Genomic DNA, 24,230 nt, shown 5'->3' on the forward strand with positions numbered 1-24,230 from the left:
TGTCTGCTTTTCGCTTACAGAGAGGTGCCTCAGAAGGGAGTAGGATTCTCACCCTTTGAACTTCTGTTTGGCCACCCTGTAAGGGGACCACTTGCTCTTGTTAAAGAAGGCTGGGAGAGACCTCTTCATGAGCCTAAACAAGACATAGTGGACTATGTACTTGGCCTTCGCTCAAGGATGGCAGAGTACATGGAAAAGGCAAGTAAAAACCTTGAGGCCAGCCAACAACTCCAGAAGTTGTGGTATGACCAAAAGGCTGCACTGGTTGAATTTCAACCAGGGCAGAAAGTCTGGGTTCTGGAGCCTGTGGCTCCCAGGGCACTCCAGGACAAATGGAGTGGCCCTTACCCAGTACTAGAGAGGAAGAGTCAGGTCACCTACCTGGTGGACCTGGGCACAAGCAGGAGCCCCAAGAGGGTGATCCATGTGAACCGCCTTAAGCTCTTCCATGACAGGGCTGATGTAAATCTGTTGATGGTAACAGATGAGGACCAGGAAGCTGAGAGTGAACCTCTCCCTGATCTCCTCTCATCAGACCCTAAAGATGGCTCAGTAGATGGAGTGATCTACTCAGACACCCTCTCTAGCCAACAGCAGTCTGACTGCAGGAAGGTCCTGCAGCAGTTTGCTGAACTCTTTTCCCTAACCCCTGGTCAGACACACCTGTGTACCCATGATGTGGACACAGGAGACAGCATGCCTGTCAAAAACAAAATATTTAGACAGTCTGACCAAGTTAAGGAAAGCATCAAGGTGGAAGTCCACAAGATGCTGGAATTGGGAGTAATTGAGTACTCTGACAGCCCCTGGGCTAGCCCAGTGGTCTTAGTCCCCAAACCTCACACCAAAGAAGGAAAGAGAGAGATGAGGTTTTGTGTGGACTACAGAGGTCTCAACTCTGTCACCAAGACAGATGCCCATCCCATTCCTACAGCTAATGAGCTAATAGACAAATTAGGGGCTGCCAAATTCTTAAGTACCTTTGACTTAACAGCAGGGTACTGGCAAATCAAAATGGCCCCTGGAGCAAAAGAAAAGACAGCATTCTCCACACCTGATGGGCATTATCAGTTCACTGTTATGCCCTTTGGTTTAAAGAATGCCCCTGCCACCTTCCAAAGGTTGGTGAATCAAGTCCTTGCTGGGCTGGAATCCTTTAGTGCAGCTAATCTTGATGATATTGCTGTCTTCAGCTCCACCTGGCAGGATCACCTGGTCCACCTGAAGAAGGTTTTGAAGGCTCTGCAATCTGCAGGCCTCTCTATCAAGGCATCCAAATGCCAGATAGGGCAGGGAACTGTGGTTTACTTGGGACACCTTGTAGGTGGAGGCCAAGTTCAGCCACTCCAGCCTAAGATCCAGACTATTCTGGACTGGGCAGCTCCAAAAACCCAGACTCAAGTCAGGGCATTCCTTGGCTTGACTGGGTACTGCAGGAGGTTTGTGAAGGGATATGGATCCATTGTGACAGCCCTCACAGAACTCACCTCCAAGAAATTGCCCAAGAAAGTAAACTGGACTGTAGAATGCCAACAGGCCTTTGACACCCTGAAACAAGCTATGTGCACAGCACCAGTTCTAAAAGCTCCAGATTACTCCAAGCAGTTCATTGTGCAAACAGATGCCTCTGAACATGGGATAGGGGCAGTTTTGTCCCAAACAAATGATGATGGCCTTGACCAGCCTGTTGCTTTCATTAGCAGGAGGTTACTCCCCAGGGAGCAGCGTTGGAGTGCCATTGAGAGGGAGGCCTTTCATGTGGTTTGGTCCCTGAAGAAGCTGAGACCATACCTCTTTGGTACTCACTTCCTAGTTCAGACTGACCACAGACCTCTCAGATGGCTGATGCAAATGAAAGGTGAAAATCCAAAACTGTTGAGGTGGTCCATCTCCCTACAGGGAATGGACTTTATAGTGGAACACAGACCTGGGACTGCCCATGCCAATGCAGATGGCCTTTCCAGGTTCTTCCACTTAGAAAATGAAGACTCTCTTGGGAAAGGTTAGTCTCATCCTCTTTCGTTTGGGGGGGGGTTGTGTAAGGAAATGCCTCCTTGGCATGGTTACCCCCTGACTTTTTGCCTTTGCTGATGCTATGTTTTGAATTGAAAGTGTGCTGAGGCCTGCTAACCAGGCCCCAGCACCAGTGTTCTTTCCCTAACCTGTACTTTTGATTCCACAATTGGCACACCCTGGCATCCAGATAAGTCCCTTGTAACTGGTACCTCTGGTACCAAGGGCCCTGATGCCAGGGAAGGTCTCTAAGGGCTGCAGCATGTATTATGCCACCCTAGAGACCCCTCACTCAGCACAGACACACTGCTTACCAGCTTGTGTGTGCTAGTGAGAACAAAATGAGTAAGTCGACATGGCACTCCCCTCAGGGTGCCATGCCAGCCTCTCACTGCCTATGCAGTATAGGTAAGACACCCCTCTAGCTGGCCTTACAGCCCTAAGGCGGGGTGCACTATGCCATAGGTGAGGGTACCAGTGCATGAGCACTGTGCCCCTACAGTGCCTAAGCAAAACCTTAGACATTGTAAGTGCAGGGTAGCCATAAGAGTATATGGTCTGGGAGTCTGTTTTACACGAACTCCACAGCACCATAATGGCTACACTGAAAACTGGGAAGTTTGGTATCAAACTTCTCAGCACAATAAATGCACACTGATGCCAGTGTACCTTTTATTGTAAAATACACCACAGAGGGCACCTTAGAGGTGCCCCCTGAAACTTAACCGACTATCTGTGTAGGCTGACTGGTTCCAGCAGCCTGCCACACTAGAGACATGTTGCTGGCCCCATGGGGAGAGTGCCTTTGTCACTCTGAGGCCAGTAACAAAGCCTGCACTGGGTGGAGATGCTAACACCTCCCCCAGGCAGGAGCTGTAACACCTGGCGGTGAGCCTCAAAGGCTCACCCCTTTGTCACAGCACCGCAGGACACTCCAGCTAGTGGAGTTGCCCGCCCCCTCCGGCCCCGGCCCCCACTTTTGGCGGCAAGGCCGGAGAAAATAATGAGAATAACAAGGAGGAGTCACTGGCCAGTCAGGACAGCCCCTAAGGTGTCCTGAGCTGAGGTGACTCTAACTTTTAGAAATCCTCCATCTTGCAGATGGAGGATTCCCCCAATAGGATTAGGGATGTGACCCCCTCCCCTTGGGAGGAGGCACAAAGAGGGTGTACCCACCCTCAGGGCTAGTAGCCATTGGCTACTAACCCCCCAGACCTAAACACGCCCTTAAATTTAGTATTTAAGGGCTTCCCTGAACCTAAAGATTTAGATTCCTGCAACAACAAGAAGAAGGACTGCCTAGCTGAAAACCCCTGCAGAGGAAGACCAGAAGACAATAACTGCCTTGGCTCCAGAAACTCACCGGCCTGTCTCCTGCCTTCCAAAGAACTCTGCTCCAGCGACGCCTTCCAAAGGGACCAGCGACCTCTGAATCCTCTGAGGACTGCCCTGCTTCGACGACGACAAGAAACTCCCGAGGGCAGCGGACCTGCTCCAAAAAGACTGCAACTTTATCCAAAGGAGCAGCTTTAAAGAACCCTGCAATCTCCCCGCAAGAAGCGTGAGACTTGCAACACTGCACCCGGCGACCCCGACTCGGCTGGTGGAGAACCAACACCTCAGGGAGGACCCCCGGACTACTCTACGACTGTGAGTACCAAAACCTGTCCCCCCTGAGCCCCCACAGCGCCGCCTGCAGAGGGAATCCCAAGGCTTCCCCTGACCGCGACTCTCTGAAACCTAAGTCCCGACGCCTGGAAAAGACCCTGCACCCGCAGCCCCCAGGACCTGAAGGACCGGACTTTCACTGCAGAAGTGACCCCCAGGAGTCCCTCTCCCTTGCCCAAGTGGAGGTTTCCCCGAGGAAGCCCCCCCTTGCCTGCCTGCAGCGCTGAAGAGATCCCTTGATCCCTCATTGACTTCCATTGCGAACCCAACGCTTGTTCTAACACTGCACCCGGCCGCCCCCGCGCCGCTGAGGGTGACATTTCTGTGTGGGCTTGTGTCCCCCCCGGTGCCCTACAAAACCCCCCTGGTCTGCCCTCCGAAGACGCGGGTACTTACCTGCTGGCAGACTGGAACCGGGGCACCCCCTTCTCTCCATTGAAGCCTATGTGTTTTGGGCACCACTTTGAACTCTGCACCTGACCGGCCCTGAGCTGCTGGTGTGGTAACTTTGGGGTTGCTCTGAACCCCCAACGGTGGGCTACCTTGGACCAAGAACTGAACCCTGTAAGTGTCGTACTTACCTGGTAAAACTAACAAAAACTTACCTCCCCCAGGAACTGTGAAAATTGCACTGTGTCCACTTTTAAAATAGCTATTTGTGAATAACTTGAAAAGTATACATGCAATTGAAATGATTCAAAGTTCCTAATGTACTTACCTGCAATACCTTTCAAACAAGATATTACATGTTAAATTTGAACCTGTGGTTCTTAAAATAAACTAAGAAAAGATATTTTTCTATACAAAACCTATTGGCTGGATTTGTCTCTGAGTGTGTGTACCTCATTTATTGTCTATGTGTATGTACAACAAATGCTTAACACTACTCCTTGGATAAGCCTACTGCTCGACCACACTACCACAAAATAGAGCATTAGTATTATCTCTTTTTTACCACTATTTTACCTCTAAGGGGAACCCTTGGACTCTGTGCATGCTATTCCTTACTTTGAAATAGCACATACAGAGCCAACTTCCTACACTCATCAATCAGTACATCAACTGACTAAAAGGTATGGGAAGTTCATATAATGTTGTGATTTAATTTTGTAACCTGAAGTTGAGGGGTAGTATGTCACCTCTTTCTTGCATCATATGTGGGGTTGTAGATAGCTCCAATGCCTATGAATGAGTTGTGTATGCAGACTGAAAGTTTGTATTGTGTACAACACAGAGTGGTCTACAGTATCATGTGTTGCTAAAGCAGATGCAAAGTCACACTTGTGGACATAAATTCTCTGATTTGAGGAGCGTATTCTGCTATGTCCTGTCCCTGTTCTTTTTCAACCACAGATTTGCCTAGATCTCGTTTGGCTCCTCAACCTTGGCAAACGACAGACAGTGTCAGAAGCAGATGGGAATTGCAGACTGACATGGGAAGTGGACATGGCTGAAACCAGGTACTATTAGTCTTGATTATGTGGAGTGTAACGAACATTGTTAGACTGTCAGGACACTGGGGTGGAAAAGTGTTTCCCACTCAAGTTCACCTGTAGTGTACAGGAGATTATCAAATGGTGTCATTTGTATCTGGATATGTGTCTGACAAATGTGTAAATGTAGGACCATAGCCTCTCCCACCACAATGGTTACTGTTGTATCTAATCTACCTTGAACCTAGCTGTCATCATGCTCCTACTTTGCAGACCAATGTGTTTGTCACTGTGGACTGACATAGGTTAGTTACAGGCCTACAGGTATGTGACCAATGTAAGTTTAAGGTTCCAGGACTGGGGACATCAGTATTGATCTCTGTCTGTACCATAGAAATTGAATACATGGAAGCTATGGTATGGGTATGCCATACAGCTTTACCAGGTGATACAAATGACCAATCTGTGTGCCTCCTGCCTTCTTGGTGGACTAAAATAACTCTAACTTCTTAATCCTGTGGTTTAGCATTGTGTGACTCCTTAGCAAACATCCTGATGCTACTCTCAGTCATGCTCTATGTGTGGTTTGCATTTCTATCAATGATTGTATGTAGTTGTAGTTTACAACTTTTTGGTAATCTGTCCTGTTACAATCCTATTGTAATGAGTCTCTTGCTGATAGGGTCCACATTTGATGTCCATCATAATGGGTGTACAATACAGAGGAACATATTCAGACTAGAGTTGGCATGCATAACTATTGTACATGGATAATGAATGACCCATACACATGACCTGTGTTTAAGTGTGAGTTGTTCTGGAAATAATAACATATGTGACTATTAATGTAACAAACACACAAAATAAACAGTGATGGGTTCAGTTATGGTGCCTGGAAATTTAATTTTGAGGGTAGCTGCTACACCATCGGTGTACACAAGTCCAGTGTCCTTGCACCATAGGAAAACTGAGATTGGGTACAGAACAGTCAACAGGTGTATTTGTAGCATACAAGGGGAACAAGTCAGGAGAGGTTTACTTCCTGGTAGTGGGTTTGGTTTTGGCATCTGCTCCTGCTGGATGTCTGGGTGGACGTCCATGTTTGTGGGGGGAGGGTTCTTCAGCTGCAGAGGGTGGGGTGTCTGAGGCATGTCCTTTCTCTGGCAGGGCCTCTATTCCACTAGCAGCCGCAGGTGTAGAAGGGCCTGACGTTTCATTGCTAGTGGAAGTGGCCAGATGTTGGGTACAAAACCTACTTAGTGTGGTATTCATGTCTCTCAGCACCACTACAATGAAGCCACGTGGGCATTTTGTGCCTGCCACTGCTGCATGACTTCCTGGTGGTTCCCCTTCTGCAGCTTTTTGGTTTCCCCCAACATTGTGATAACTTGGCCCATCATGCTTTGGGAACTTTGGTAGGCTCCCAAGACTTGGGAGATGGTTTCATGGTCAGTATTGTCCCTTTGAGACCCCTTTCTCTGGCACACAGCATTCCTCCCACACACCCTGCCCCTCTGTGCCTACTCCCAGTGGTGGCAGGTCCATCATTGTCAAGGGTCCCAAAGTAAGACTCAGGTACCTGTACTGTGGGGCATACAAAATAGATGAAATAGTCCTTGGGACAAAGGTTTGGGGGTGAATGGTTTCCTGTGGTGTAGATGCAACAGGGCTGGGAGGAGTTGATGTGGGCAAGGTAAGGCTGACAGTTGTTGACTGACCATGTGTCCCAGATGGGCCAGATTCGTCGTCAGTACCCTGGCATCCAGGGGTGTTGTCCTCACTGGGGCCTTCATCCAGTGGGATAGTGACAGTCTCTGGTATCCTCTCCATGCTGACAATGGCAAGGTTACCTGCGGAAGGAGTAAAACACAGAGTTCAGGTTAAATTGGGGTTATTCTTTCAGTTGTGTGAGATGCAGACAGTGCCATTACATGATCCCCAGCAATGGCATCGGCAGCTGCTGCACAGTACTTAGTGAAACATAGAACTCTGTGACTTGAATTCCATGCTCTATGTATAGAGTTGTCAGACTAGGTTGGTACTACTTGAACTGCTGAAGGCATCTGATATTGTCCGATTATTGACATGACTATTTACCTCTGTTACCTAGTGAACTGTCTGGAATGATAGATGACAAAAACAAGGGCTGTACAATGCACATTTGTGTCCTTGTAGGAACACAGTATGTGAGTAAGCAATGAACATTGACTTGTATCTGAATTTCCAAATCAGGGGCCAGATGTACAAAATTCCTGAATTTCGATTCACAAATTGCGAGTCAGAGAGACTAACAATTTTCAAGTCGCAATTCAGGATGCAGGATGGTGTCCCTGACTCGCAAGGGTGTCGCAAAGGCCCACCTCATTAATGTTAATGAGGTGGGTCGCAATTTTGCAACCCCCTTGCGACTCGCAGCACTCACAGGGATGGTGGCCTGCTGGAGACAGCAGACCACCATGTCTGTGACTGCTTTTAAATAAAGAAGGTTTTTTTTTTTTGTAATGGAGCCCGTTTTCCTTAAAGGAAAACGAGATGCATTACAAAATGAGAAAATGAAACGTTTTAGTTTCATTTTTTCAGAGCAGGCAGTGGTCCATAGGACCACTGCCTGCTCTGAAACAATGTTTTCCTTGCCATTCACAAAGGGGAAGGGGTCCCATGGGGACCCCTTCCCTTTTGCGAATGGGTTACCACCAGTGTGACACTGGTGGTGACTGCGATTGCTTTGCGACCGCGTTCGCGGTCACAAAGCAATGCAGCATCGAGCTGTGACTCGCAGTTAGGAAGGGAAACACCCTTTCCTAATTGCGGCTAGCAGTCCCGTTTTGCGAGTCGGTAACCAGGTTACCGACTCGCAAAACGGGAATTGGGCATCGCGATATGGTTTTTGCACGTCGCACACAGCAAAATTTTGCTGTTTGCGACGTGCAAAAACTTTCCTACATCTGGCCCCAGGTGATAATATTTATAGTTTGGGATCTTTAATATGTGGCCATTATAAATGATGGGCACTCAGCTATAGTTGTGTTTGTCTTGGGATGTAAGAGTGAGTAAGCCATTGCATTGCTGTCATTGCCATGTATTGTTCCACACTAGAACAATCAAGATTGTGTAGACAGAAAATTAGTTTAACATGCATGACATGCAATTTTTGGTGCAGTGTCCAGGTTTTGAAAATGTTGGAATATTGCATTCTTAGAGTTGTAGTGATATAATTAGCCATTACTTCACCTGCCATTTCCAAGGCCTACGGGGCCAGATTAGTTTAGTGGCCATGTAGCAGGCCAGAGAGGGCTATTAGGTGATTAGGACAGAGTTGTAGTGGGTGGTGTGTTAATTGGGGTGGGTTTAGGTGGTGAGGTAGCATGCAGGACCAGACAATTGGGTGACATGTATGCTGTGGGTACTTACCAGACTCCACTACCCCAGGTATTCCTGTCAGACCCTCAGGATGCAGTATGTCCAAGATCTTCTCCTCCCAAGATGTGAATGTAGGGCGAGGAGGTGGGGGCTCACCACCAGCCTTCAGTATTGCCAGCTGGTGCCTGGATGCCATGGAATGGACCTTTCCACTGAGGTCGTTCCACCTCTTCCTGGTGTCCTCCCTTGTGCGTGAACAACTGCCTACAGAATTCATCCTGTGGACTATCCTTTGCTACAACTCCAGTTTCCTGGCAATAGATGTTTGTTGGTCCTGTGCTTCGAATAGGTGTGACTCTACCCTGATGATTCATCCACCATGGCCCTCAACTCCTCATCAGTGAAATATAGGTGTTTTTGTGGGGACCTTAGTGGTTGTGAAGACGGTGTGGTTGTGTTCAAAGTGTCGGTGCAGAGTTAGGTAAATGGTGAGGTGCAGCTGCTGTGATGTGAGTGAGTGAGTGACGGGTGTTGTGGATTGTGTGTGGCACTTATATGTGTGTTTTGTATGTTGTGCAGGTGTGTGATGTGTGTAGTGAAGTGTAAATGGGTGCCTATTCTTGCTAATTTATACTTTCTGGGATGTTGTTTGTCTGTGGCTGTGTATGGCGTTTTGATTGCAAAGGACGGTGGGTTGCATAGGGGTGTGTTATATAGTGCAGTGAGTAGGTGTGTCAGGTGTGTGGATGTGTGTCAGGTGTGGGGTATTCAAACTATCCAATGTGGTGTGGTATTCTGACTGAGTGAGTTGAGACCGCTGTGGTTCGCACCGCCAATGGTTTTCCACCATGGAAGAACTCCTGTCGTGATTTGAGGATTGTAATCTGATGGGAGGATTTTTGTCGGGCTGGTGGTGGAACTGCCTCTTTTATGTCCTCCACTGTCCTGGTGGTTTCCGAAATTAGGCTGTTTTTGACAGATTTCACAGTGTAACTCTTAATATGGCAATCTGATTACCACCAACATGGTGGTCTTTTAGCTGGACACCAAGGCAGCGGTTTTCCCGAAAGACCGCCACACTCGTAATGAGGCCCTGAATATTTGTTTCATGTCACAGTGCAATTACATGAGGCTTCCTTTCACTTCCTCGATATTAAGAAGGATTTGCTTTTGTTTACTGAAATAGCTTATGACTTTAATATTTAATCTCACAGATTAAATATTTATCTATCTGCAAGAGTACCTTCTTTTTCATAATATTGCTGTTGTAAGGCTCACAATTAACAGATGAAACAGAGGAATTAGGAGTAAATAGCTAAATCCACTGGTTCCAAATGCAAATGATCAATTGTTTCTAAAGAACATTTTTCCTGCCTGGATCCTCAGATCTTGAATACACAAATCAGGAGTAAATATTTAAATCCACTTATTCCTAATGCAAATAATCACTAGTTCTCAAAGGAAACTTTTCCAGCCTGGATCCTCACAGCTGGAACTCCTCCCCTTCTCTATCAGACTGTTCTGAAATAATTCTAAGGTCCCTTTAATTCAATGTGTGTATTAATTCAATTGTTGCTCTCAAGCTATTCAAAACTGGTATTTTTGCATATTGAACTTCTTGACACCCCCTGTAATGCAATACTGTTCATATGCTAGACCTCTTATAGTGTGCCTTCAGTCACAGTGTGAGGCATGTGTATGTGGTTGTTGCTATGTGCACCTGCATCATGAGCATTATTAAAGGGATTGGTGGGAGCAGTGCAATCATATCCAAAACTGGTGCAGTGTTCCTGGGTGATCTGTGATTGATGCTCTGCCCCACTACATTGGAGTTGGGGCTAGAAAAGTGTGAACTTGCTACACCTGCGATGGCTGCCACCAGAAGGACAACCTCAATGGACAGACCAACCAACTATTTCACAGCTACAGGAGAGGCTCTCCCCACAACAAAAGATCGCTATTCTCATATTATGTCATAGAAGAAATTCACAAACTGTTCTAGAACTTACCAAAGCGATGATAATGACAATGATGTAGCTTTCACTGCAGTTGAGGTGCACTTTAACCCCCAACTGAACCCTTAGTCCAAAAGCTTAATCCTCAAAACAAGACAAGCAGAAGGAAGGGATGGGGGCAACTGACACTTTTTATTTACGTTTTCGAGAATTGGCAACCACATGCATTGAAGATGATGCCAACAGGGGTGCACAGCCTACTGATCCAAAAGTGCAGGTCAGCAGGCCTCTGATGATGGATCCTATGCAAACCATGAATAATCATCAATGAAATTCTAACACTGAGCAGATCGCATGAACTGGTAGATGTGTTCTGCTGCAACGTGAAGATGGAGTTTGATGACAGTGAATATATCAAGAATGATCACAATAAAAGGTCCCCGATCATGTCATCCACAAACCAAGATAAAAATCACACCAGCTCACAGTCCACATGCAGGTACTGTAGCGAATATGGCCAACCCTGCAAGGGACTTCACAGCACAATGCAAGACCTGCTCCCTGTGTGCATGCCTGAAGTTTTTTGCACAAGTATGCACAAGTATGCAGAAGAGGGGTTGTATGCCAGCTAGCTGACAGGTGCCATTGCCTGCAACCATAAGGCATATGAATACAGAGGATGATGGTGCACTGTGGTGAACACAACACACAAGGTGGGCCAATGGCACTAAAGAGGTGATCACCAAAGGAGAAGGGTGAAGACAAAGACATATTCCTCATTCCCAGCTGCAGATCAACAATCAAAGAGCAAGCATCCACCACTTCAAATGTAAAATCACCATGGAATAAGAGTCTCAGTGCTCATCAATATTGGTGCATCCATAAATGTGATAGACAAAAGATAGTTTGACCAGCAAATTCTCCAACCAATGCTGCCAGTATATTTTCAGTCAGGATTTGCTCCCACTCACAGGCACTTTCAGCACTTAATCCAAGATGTTGACCACAAAGTGTTAGAAAGGTTCTTTATAGTCAATGATGGTAGTAACACTCTTTTTTTTTTTTGCTCAAAGTATCAAAATCAAACAAGTCAACGTGATTGTGCAGAGCTTCCATGACCTCTTCACAGGTCTGTGGTGCTGAAAAAAATCCTCTCAAACTATATATTCATAAAACAATCAGGCAAGTTGCCCTAATACACAGGAAGACCACCTTCCACATACGAGGCTCCCCAACATCGCTGTCTACAGAGAACAACATATCACACCCACACACAATGTCATCCTGGAAGACATCAATAGTGCAAAATGATTATCTCACCTAGATCTGAACGTAGGATGCTACCAACACATTGTTTGACAAAGACAGGCACTGTATAATAACCTTCTCCACTTACATCGGTCTGAGACTTTACAAAAGATTGGGTTCAGGGTATCCTTAGCCACCAATGCCTTCCAGTACACAATACCAAAAACCCTTGATGGGCTAGAATATTTAATAAATCTGAGTGACAACATCCTCATCCATAGAGGGTCTTTTTCTGACAACAAGAAAAGAGTAAATGCCACACTATAGCATTGTTGTGAGACAGATTGACCCTGCCTAAATAAAAATACCAACTTTTACAGCATCGAGTTATTTTTCTCAGAACAAGGCCTCAGTGTGAACCCCACGAAATCTGAAGACATTCGAAAAGCACAAGCACCAAAGTCAACTACTGAAGTCAGACGTTTCCTTGGCATCGGGAATTAATCTGGGCGTATCATCCTGCATTTGGCCACCATGCGACAACCCCTTTGCAATCTCATCAAATTGAGAACTGCCTGGCATGGCAGGAGAAGCATAAGACTGCTTTCAAGAAAATGAAAGAGTCAATCCTGAACATACGCTAATGCACAACTTTGACACCCAAGTGATCACAGAAATCAAAGATGCCAGCCCAGTGGGAATGGGAGCAGTCCTATTTCAAAAGCACAAGCAACAGAGCTGTAAGGCTCCCAAATCAATAGGATGCCCTGGCGATCCAATGGGTATGAAATCACTTTCATCCCTTTTTATTTGGCAGAGACTTTACAATAGTAAAAATAGTGACATGCATGTGAGTCAGAAAGTGTGCCTTGGATGGGTGATGGGAGAGGGATGTGGGATTGGGAACAGGTAGCTAGAGGGGGGATGCCATCAATGAGGAGGCCAGAGCGTGAAACTTTCTCTGCAGGCCAGCCAGGTCACAGTGAATGCCTTCCAGGAACGCATTAGTCTGCTGCATCTGTGATGACATTCCCTGAATGGAATTCATGATGGTTGACTGTCCCACAGGACCGCAGGAGGTCAATAGCCTCCTCATTGAGGGCAGCAGAGCTGACTGGTGTAAGTCAGAGGTGCCTGTGACAAAGGAGATGTCCACCATTCTGGGTGAGCAGGCACGGGCAACTGGGTGGGGAGCTGCAGGGAGGGCGGTGCTGGAAAGAGGGGTGGAGGACAAGGATGTTACTGGGGTGGTCCCAGTTGGGTCCACCACCACCAGGGAGCCACCATCGGAGGAGGAATCTAAAGCTGGTGCTGTTAATCCTGTCTCCCCATGGCACTCCCCCCAAATCCGTCCCACCAGTCCCTTCGGCTTCGCTGAAATCTGCCTCCTGGGTCGCATGGGCTGCAGCTTCCCCACTTGCTTGATGTGAGTCATATTAGTCACACTTGCCCAGTACTCAGCAACTTTAAATGGACTTTTAGGGAAAAATTCCTGTACTCCTGAATCAACTGAATCCTGCATGTGTATGTAGCATGCCTACTGAGCCATTGACAATTAGCACAGTGACATCTTGGCCCACTCTCCCTCACCACACATACAGTACATTGCAGCAGATTGTGGACTCACTTATCTCCCCTGGCACAGTGGTAGGCAAATACAGATGACAATGCCCTGACAACTCAGGTGTACTGATGACGTTGGCAGGAGGTGGGTTCCCAAATTTGGTTGAGGGTGACCTCACAAATTACACAGTGGAAGTAACTGCCCTCATAAGTCACTGTCTGCATGGTATGGGCACACATTTGGGATACCAAACCTACCAGGGTGGCTGATACCCATACCGGGCAGGCATCTTCCTAATACTTACGCTACAGCTTCCCACTAGTATTCAGCCCAAACCCACCTAAGCAACACATTAATGAGGTAAGAGTGTGTACTCACCCACTTGTGGCTGCTGTGCTGCCCTCAAACGCCCATCCACCTCAGGGTAGGCCACCGACAAAATGCCTGCCATTAGGGGGGGTGAGGGTCCAAAGGGCACCCCTCCCTCGTTGGGAGGACGTCTCCAACTGGGCCTCCGTGGTTTTACAGGCCCAGTGTTTCAGGTCCTCCCACCTCTTTCTGCAGCTGGTGCTCTGTCGGGCATAGACCCCCAGGGTCCGCACTTGTTTGGCAATGGCACGCCAAATACCCTTCTTCTGATAGGGCGCTGACCTGCATGCATGACACAGACAGAAGGACAAAGTCATGTAGAGTGGCATCACATGGACAGCGTTGAACAGCACACATCTCACACATCTCATTTCCACACTCACATGTCTTCACGCTACTTACACTCAGACTCCTCACCCATCTCTATGCATACACTCTATATGCCTTGTCCCAAAGCCTTTCATCCCCATACACATCACTATCAGACAAGAAAGTGACATTAGACTCATATGCTGCTCTGGTGCCCCATATAACTGTCCATACAGGGGTAGGACTCCTTCCACAAGCTAGTCGAGTTCTTCCCAGGTGAAAGCTGGGACCCTATCTCCTGCAGGACGAGGAATCTTGGCTACCAGAGTCACAACACAGCCACACATGCAATGGAGATCTTCTATGCAGAAGTCAAGTGAGCATTGTCACATGAAATGGCAGTCACGGCTGCGGCGGACACCACCGTCACTGCCTGCCATGATCACCATCGGCTTCAGTCTCCCAAATACAACCATGTTAGCCAAACAGGAGTTGCACGGCAGTTGTGACCGCCTACCGCCATGATGACTAATGCCGGCGTTATGAGGTAACTTGCATTTGTTCTGTGCATGCAGAACAGGCGGCTGCCATTTTACATGTATTTAGAGAATAGTGGCTGAATGTTAGGTGCATCATGTGACTTCTCCCTCTCCTGTTCCAGGTACGGTCAAATGCTGAGTATGAGACATGCTCCTGTGTACCAGCCCCTAGTCGACCTTGCCTCCCTGGATGAGCGACACGTCATTAAGAAGTATCGTCTGAACCGTAGGACCATCATTGAGCTGGTGACCCAGTTGTTGGAGCCTGACCTGTTGCCTGCCATATGTCATCCCAATGTCATGCCTCCCTCAGTACAGGTGTTGTCAGTTCTCCACTTTCGTGCAACATGGTCGTTCCAGATGACAGTGGGCTTGGCAGCAGGAATGTCACAGCCAATGTTCAGTAACGTTTTGTGGGATGTAGTGTGTGCCATGCAAAGACATCTGCCCTGCTACATCAGGTTCCCCCAACGTGCTAATTTAGCTACTGTCAAAGCTGTCAAAGCTGCCTTCTACAATTAGACACACGTCCCTCATGTGATGGGGGCCACAGATGGCACACGCATTGTCTTGGTGCCACGCATGAGAAATGAACAAGTGTTCAGGAACCCAAAAAACTTTTATTCTAGCAATGTGCAGGTGGTGTGTCTCACTGACCAAAGTATCTCCCAAGAGATGGCCACATTCCCTGGTTCTGTGCATGATTCCTTTATTCTGCATAACAACAACATCCCACACATGATGGCACCACTGCGGAGGGCCTGGCTCATCGGTATGTACTCATTTGTATGTGTGCCCATGTGCACTTAACTCTCTTCACACCCTGCCCTATCCCTCTCCCGGTCTTGACATGGGTCCTACTTCTGTGCACACAGGTTACTCTGGCTATCCCAACCTTCCCTGGCTACTGACACCTGTGAGACATCCAACTAAAGATGCTCAAAACCATTTCCGTGAGGCCCCTGTAGGACAAGGTGTGTGATCGAGAGAACCTTTGGGCTACTGAAGGCCATATTCCGGTGTCTACACATCTCCGGGGGTACCTTACTGTGCAAACCACTGAACGTGTTCCATATTGTTGTTGCCTGCTGCATGCTGCACAATCTGGCCCTGAAACATTACATCCCGTTGCTGGATGCAGAGGAGGTGGCAGCTGGACCCGTGGCTGATGAAGGGGACATAGGGAGTGATGAGGAGGAAGATGATGAGGATGCAGCTGACTCCAGAGCAGAGTTGATACGACAATACTTCCACTGAGATACAGGTATGTGTCAGATGTTTGGTATATGTCCTGTACTCCTGGCTGCCTTGTGACATAGATCCTCCTGGTGTCTGTTAGCAATGGTGGTATTGGGTGCTGCTCTGCCTCTGGGTGGGTTTGGAGGGGGTCACATTAGCCATCAGTGGAGTTGTTACTGTGCACATTTCAGTGCAATTGTCGCCCTGCTGTTGTGTTGCTTCACTTATGACATGTTTGTGCATTTCCATTGTTCCCTGAACTGCCATCTCAACTGCAATATGTGTGCTAAACATTGTGGTGTCAACAGTATTGCTACCTATCCTAAGAGTCCACACTTGGAGGCAGTGCAGCATTACTGGTTCTGAATGTGGAACATACCTTAAGTTTAGCTTTGTCTGCTGTGATGGAAGGACCGATAGGGATGGTTGTCTTGGGAATGTGGGTCTGACTTGGGCATATGGTTAGAACTGACACTTGCCATCTCACCGTAGGGACTTTGTTATTGTAGTGTATGCGTGTTGTGTGGGCATATATGACTTCTATAGTGATTGTTGACACTGTTTTACTTGCAGGCCAGTTGTGTGGTGCACTCTGGTTCCTGCATCACCTGTTGCCTCCCTTGACACATGTCTCCAGCCACTGCATGCTCCTCTATCATCATTGCTGAATATTGCTCCCCCTTCTGTCACTCTCAATTTTTTTTGCAGGACAGTGGGTTGACAGTTAACCATGATATGCCAATGTAAATCGTACTTCTTACAATAAAACATGTAGACAGTAGCTGTGCTCAATAGTGTTAATTTGTGACTGACACATGCAAGGGGCGATGAGTGGGGTCACGGTGAGGGACTTCATCAGTGTGGTTAGCCCACCTGTGGGTAGTCCGGGTCCAGTATACGGGGCCATGGGAAAACAAAGAGATGATAGTGGACAGTCAATAGTGTGTCTCGGTGGCACACAAGGGAGAATGTTCAGGAGAGGGTCACTTCCTGGCGGTGGTGCTGGTCTTGGCATCAGTTCTTGTAGGATGTCTGGTTGGGTTTCTCAGCTACAGGGGGAGAGGTGCTGGTTCTCTGCGAGTCCTCTGGCAGGGCCTCCATTCCACTAGCTGACATTGAAGTGGAAGGCTCTATTGCGAAGTGCCTTATGGAAGGGGCTTGCTGGTGGGTGGAGGACTCAGGCATGATGCTGGTCAGTTCCTTCAGCACCCCTGCAATGGAGCCCATGGTGGCATTGAGAGCCTGCCACAGCTGCATGGCCTCCTGATGGTGTTCCCTCTGCAGCCTCTGGTTCTCCTGCATGGCTGTGAGGATGTGGTCCTTGGTGGTATGCACCCAGGACTTGGGAGAGGGACGCCAGGCCAGTCTGTTGCTGTGGCTGACCCATCCATTGAGCCACAGATCCCTTCCTACTACCCCTGGCCCCTGTGCCTGTGCCCCTGGCACAGTGTGCCCACTCCCAGTAGCACCAGGATCTTCATTGGCTTACATATTTGCCCTTGACTCTGGCCCCTGTACTGTGGGGCACATTTCCAAATGACCCGTCTCTGGGACACTGGTTTGGGGACAAAGGGCTGGCTGCGGTGTAGTTGCCACATGGGAGGGGGAGTCCAGTGTATACAGGGTGGGGCTGCTGGATATGGACTGACCAGTCATCCCAGATGGGCCAGGCAAGTCGTCAATCTCCAGACATCCACTGGGGCCTTCATCCTGGGGAGGGCTGTCTGACCGTGGTCTGGGGGTTGGCAGTGGCAGTGGGACCTGTGGATGGAAATGGGGTGTTACATTTTGGAGATGTACTTGTTGGCCACATCATGTGATGCATGGTGTAGCCTGACCTGCTTCCCAGTAATGGCAATTACAGCTGCAGTGCTGCAGACATTGTTTAGGGGATTCGGGTTGTGCCATTGTTTCCATGTGCCATTGAGAGTTGAGGATAATGCATAGCATTGCTGTCATTGTCATGTTTTGAAATGCAGTGGAGGCAATCAGTTTGTGTGGCTTGTGTATGGTTTTCCAGGCAGGTGTTCCACTGTGAAGTGGGACTGTGATCCTCTGATGTGTAGGGAGTGATGCAATAAACAGGTTTTCGTGAATATCTAATTTCTGATGATTCACTGTTCATTTTTGAAGAACAGGCAGAAGAATAAAAAAGCCAGTTCTTGTTTTTACACTTTATTAGTAAATATGTTCTGTGATCTGTTATTGACCATGCTTGCTTGCTGCTGCAAGCACTATCAGCCACAAGTTAACTGTAATAACTTACTACAGCTGAACAGATGCATCATTTAGTTATTACAGGTGATTGGGGACCTTGTTATAGGGATTGCAGATTTATTTTGTGATTAACCCCTCGGCCGCCACAGACATAACGATTACGTCCTTGGCTGCAGCGCTGAGGCGCCAAGGACGCAACCGTTATGTCCTGCGACTGGCGCTCCCACTATGAGCCTCCTACCCCCCTCCTATGGGCAGGGATGGAAGGGGAATCACATTTTTAGGCCTTGTCTGCCCCTCCCTGGGGGCAGATCAGTCTATTGTAATTAGGCCGATCTGCCCCCGAGGGGGGGCAGAAACCTCTAGACACCAGGGTTCTTTAAAAAAATGTTTTTACACATGGGGAAGCGACCCCTGGGGGCACATTATCTTTAGGAGATTTCTATTTTTATTAAGCCAATCCACCCCCAAGGGGAGCAGAAACCACTAGACACCAGGGATTTTTATTTTTAGGTCAATTTCACACAAGGGGACTGATCCCTTAGGCAATGGTTCCTCCCCTGGCGGACAAATTTATTTTAGGCCATTTCTGCCCCTCCTCCCCCTTGGGGGCAGATCGGCCTATTTCAATTAGGCACCAGGGATTGGTGTGTGTGTGTGTTGTATGTGGGGGCAGCCCCCTAGGCAAGGGCCACTCCCCATGGGGGCACATTACTGTAGGCCATTTCTGCCCCCCTGGGGGCAGATCGGCCTATTTTTGCAAAGGCCCATCTTTCCCGAAAGGGGTCATAAAGCCCACAAGGGAAGATTTTTTTTTAAAAAAGAGGGTGGGGGTATGGCCTTTGCCCTGCCCCAAATAAATGGGGACAAAGTTGTTCTGCCCACCGGTGGGCAGATGTGGCAATTACCCCCAATCCACTCCCCAGGGGGGCAGAAAGCCTACTAGATGCCAGGGAATTAAAAAAAGAATAAAAAATAGTGGGATGGTGGCTACCAACCAGTATGGGCATGGTTATGCCTTCCACCCCAACTGAAGGGGGTAACAGTCTTTCAGCTCTTCCCCCACACACTAAAACATGTTATCCCTCAGCAAGCAAGAGGACTTTTGATTATTTGGGGTTTTAGTTTTACATTTGGGCCATGAGAGCTTGTCTAACTCTCAAAATTGTCACACTTCGAATGGTGAAGTTGCACTGTTTGGACTTTGGGACGTTGCCATGTAGAAAAACCTACAAGACCTAGACACATCTGAAAACTAAACATCTGGGTGAGTCCAGGGTGGTGTGCTTCACATGAACCATGCACCATTTTCTTACCCACAATGCCCTGCAAACCTCCATCTTTGCTGGAAATCAGACATTTTTCCCACATTTTTGTGATGGAACCTTCCGGAATCTACAGGAATCCACAAAATTCATACCACCCAGCATTGTCACATCTATATTGATAAAAATTCTACCCCACTTGTCAGCCTAAAAATGTTTTTTTTCAAACTTCCCTTTTGGACGCGCTTTGGTTCCCCCCTACATATTTTTGGCTTCTCCCTGTCACAGGCACTTGGCCCACAGTGAGGTATCATTTTTACCGGGAGACTGAGGGGAACGTTGGGTGGTAGGAAATTTGTCCCGGTGTGGTGATCCCACAAGAAATGTGGGGAAAATGTTAATTTTCTTTTTTAGCTAAATTTGAGGTTTGCTGAGGATTCTGGGTAAGAAAACATTGGGGGATCCATGAACGTCACACCTCCCTGGACTCCCTCGGGTGTCTTGTTTTCAGAAATGTCTGGGTTTGGTAGGTTTTCCTAGATGGCTGCTGAGCCCAGGACCAAGAACGCAGGTGCCCCCCCACAAAACCAGGTAGTTTTGTATTTGATAATTTTTATGTGTCCAGATAGTGTTTTGGGTCACTTCCTTTCGCGGGCACTAGGCCTACCCACACAAGTGAGGTACCCTTTTTCTCAGGAGACTTGGGGGAATGCTGGGTGGGAGGAAATTTGTGACTCCTCTCAGATTCCAGAACTCTCTATCACTGAAATATGAGGAAAAAGGTTTTTTTGCCAAATTTTGAGGTTTGCAAAGGATTCTGGGTAACAGAACCTGGTGGATGTCCCACAGATCACCCCATCTTGGATTACCCTATGTGTCTAGTTTTCAAAAATGCACCGGCTTGGTAGGTTTCCCTTGGTGCTTGCTGAGCTAGAGACCAAAATCCACAGCGAGGCACAAAAACAGGTCAGTTTTCTTTGGGAAAATGCGATGTGTCCATGTTGTGTTTTGGGGCATTTCCTGTCACAGGCACTAGGCCTACCCACACAAGTGAGGTACCATTTTTATCAGGAGACTTGGGGGAATGGTGCTTGGAAGGACATTTGTGGCTCCTCTGAGATTCTAGAACTTTCTATCACCGACATGTGAGGAAAAAGTAATTATTTTTTGCCAAATTTTGAGGTTTGCAAAAGATTCTGGGCAGCAGATCCTGGAGAGAGCCCAACAGGTCACCCCATCCTGGATTCCCCAAGGTATGTAGTTTTCACAAATGCACAGGTTTGGTAGGTTTCTCTAGGTGCCGGCTGAGCAAGAGACCAAAATCCACAGCTAGGCACTTTCCAAAAAACACGTCAGATTTCAATGTAAAAATTAGATGTGTCCATGATAAGTTTCCTGTCACCAGCATTAGGCCTACCCACACAAGTGAGGTACCAATTTTATCAGGAGACTTGGGGGAACATACAATAGCAGAACAAGTGTTATCGCCCTTGTCTTTCTGTACATTTTGTCCTTCCAAATGTAAAACAGTGTGTAAAAAAGATGTCTAGTTGAGAAATGCCCTGTAATTCACATGCTAGTATGGGGTCCCAGAGATGTGCAAATAACCACTGCTTCTTAACACCTTATCTTGTGCCAATTTTGGAAATACAAAGGTTTACTTGATACCTATTTTTCACTCTTTATATTTCACCAAATGAATTGCTATGTACCCGGTATACAATGAAACCCATTGCAAGGTACAGCTCCTTAATTGCCTCTGGGTACTTAGAGTTCTTGATGAACCTACAAGCCCTATATATCCCCGCAACCAGAGTCCAGCAGATGCACCAGCATATCGTTTTGAAAATCTGACATCACACGAAAACGTTACAGAGTAGAACGTGGAGAAAAATTGATGTTTTTTTCACCTCAATTTCAATATTTTTTTAGTTCAGCTGCTATTTTCTGGAGGAAAACCTTGTAGGATCTACACAAGTGACCTCTTGCTAAATTTAGAATTTTATCTACTTTCTAGAAATGTTTAGCTGGCCGGGATCCAGCATTGGTTTCATACCCATTTCTGTCACTAACTTGAAGAAGGCTAAAAGCACAAAAAATAGTAAAAATGGGGTATGTCCTAGTAAAATGCCAAAATTGTGTTGAAAAGTGTTTTTTTTTGTTTCAAGTCTGCCTGTTCAATAAAGCAGGGAATATAGTGATTTTAGTACTGCAAACCCTTTGTTGATGCCATTTTCAGGGGAAAAACCACAAGCCTTCTTCTGGAGCCCTTTTTCCCATTTAAAAAAAAGAAATGTACTTTTTGCTGTATTTTGGCTAATTTCTTGGTCTCCTCCAAGGGGAACCCACAAACTCTGGATACCTCTAGAATCCCTAGGATGTTGGAAAACATGGATGCAAATTTGGCGTGGGTAGCTTATGTGGACAAAAAGTTATGAGGGCCTAAGCACGAACTGCCCCAATGTAGCCAAAAAAGGCCTGGCACCTGAGGGGGAAAAGGCCTGACAGGGACGGGGTTTATACATTTGTTTATGCAATTTGTGTGGGGTACATACTGCTGCAGCCATTTTGTGTGTGATGCTTTTGTTGGGGTCTGCTGTTTAAATTGAGTTTCTATATATTTCCATACCTCAACTTAAGGTAGTGCTACTAATTTGACTTTGTACTTTTATGTAAGAAGTTTAGCCTTCATATAGTAACACATTTCTCTGTAGACTTAGGGCCTGATTCACAAAGGTAAACTTACGCTTACATATAAGTTCATGATTGTTTGCTTTTCACAAATGGATTTATGTGTAGTATCTTTACGAGTGTGGAGTCTCCCCAGATGAAAAGATAGGTCTTTCCATGTGCAGATGCTCTTCACTCGAAAAGACACTACTCGCAGGTCCGTTTGTGCATAGCAAACAATTGTAAACGTACACAGAAGTGTACGTTTGCCTTTGTGAATCGGGCCAGAATGAATAAAGCTCTTTGAAATGTCATGCTTACTACTACTTTCATCATTCTGATTTCAATATAGACTGTTTAAATAGCACACGGTAACTTTTTCAGGTACACTACAAAAGCATTAAGTCTGGATGGGGCAACCAAGACCTGGCGTCTGATCAAAATATTGAGGGCAGTTAGCTGATGTACCTAGTGCATGGACCACAATACACTTAAAACTAAAGACAAATATCACAGACAACTTCATGTTGCAAATGCATCAATTTTGCAATGACATAATTTGACTCCCTGGTCACAGGTTTGAATCCTCATGTTCACTCAGCCTGTCATCGTTCTGAGATTTATAGAATTTTACCACTGCATTGTGTAACAATATAAATCCATTACAATAAACATAATGCAGTACTAGCCAGTTTTATAATTCATGAGGAATTCAAAATAAATGATTATCACGAAGAGCATACATTTTACAGTTTATTTAAACAACACATTGTAAAGAGACAAAAAAGAGCATACATTAATGCATCCTTTTCAGTATGTACATCTAAAATATGCAACAAGCTTGGTCCCTAAGCAGTTTTCTGCTACATCATCAGTTTCAGAGTTTTTTATTCTGCAAATTATAAGCAAGTTAATCTCCTATTCCTTTAGCAAAGGACTGATACTTCAGTAGTACAATGCGCGTCACAAAACATAAAGAGTTTGTCCTAATAACCCGACCGTTCCTTGGCTCTGAATGCAGAGAGAATATAAAGCGGAAAGCAAAGGGGAAACACTGGATTATTACCATCGACAATGACAACATCAATCATCACTGTATATGCATTGTTTTGAGCACAATACATTGTTCTCCTAATTATATTATAAAGTGCCTGTGCACCTGAAACCATTACCAAATCAAATCTAAACACCGCCCTTTCCGATAGCGATGCAATATATAGTCACAAACCCTAATTGCAATTGGTAATATGTTACCAAATCGCAATTCAGGCCTGGTACATACCAAAAAGGCATTCTTTAGTCACAAATGGTACGATTTTGTGAATTGGACCCTTTGCATACGCAAAATGCCTCAGTAGATCTAGCCTTTAGTCCATTGATGTAAATGTTCAGGAGCAAAATATATTTTAATTAGAATGTTAACGCGTCCCTTTATGATAATTTATTACACATGAGGACTCGTTTTAGGCCAATTAATCTTTTGACCCATTTGAGAGACACCTTAGGACAAGATAGCTAATCAACATGTCAATCAATAATGTCATCAATATTTATCACAACAATGCATTTCACTTTAGTCAAAGACATTAATCAACTTAAGACACCACCATGACCTTGCAGTCATGAATAACCACACCAGTTTTAGTATGAATTTAGTAATTTTATTCCCTATTGGTTACAATACTACTAGCAGATTTATTAATCTCAAAACCAAGAAACACAGTAGCATAGTCACGATATGGCAACTCTGATAAGTTTTCATCAAAGCAAGAATCACAAATATCAGAACATAGCACGGCGTGAACATAAACTATCTTTAGCAGAGTATCGTCAACAAAGCATTGATTCAGTCGTTTGTCTATTTGCGTCAGTTTTAGTGAACCCCTCTGAACTAACCTCTAATTAGCATTGGCATGTTGGGCTTCATGCAAAACAATTTAGTAACACCAATTTGGAAAACCTCTAGCTATGGTCTCTGTCAAAATAAGCAGTTGGTACATAGAAAGAAACAGCAAACAGACAAATCACAATTTCATTGTCATAGTTACCCTCCAAGTTTGGGTCAGCACTCAGGTTCGGTCTTCGTCTTTAGGACATCAGTTGATTCGCCATCAGTCAGGAACTCAGCTCTCAGGTAAACAAGGGGCACTTCCCTCACATGGAGGTAAAGTGTAAATGGGCAATCTAAGGGCAAGGATGGTTCTCGATAAGTCAGCCAGTCACTAATAAAAGTGACAAAGTTTCTGGATCATAAAATATAGCATCAGCATCTCCCCCTCTCCTAGTCTCCTACTCCCTAATTCTGAGTCACTTCCTGGTGACAGGGGTTTTTATCCCCTTTTTGCTGTACATTCCCCTAAAATTTGGTTGGACAAAAATTG

This window comes from Pleurodeles waltl, chromosome 4_1 (assembly GCF_031143425.1).
Source record: "Pleurodeles waltl isolate 20211129_DDA chromosome 4_1, aPleWal1.hap1.20221129, whole genome shotgun sequence".
NCBI classification, from domain to species: Eukaryota; Metazoa; Chordata; class Amphibia; order Caudata; family Salamandridae; genus Pleurodeles; species Pleurodeles waltl.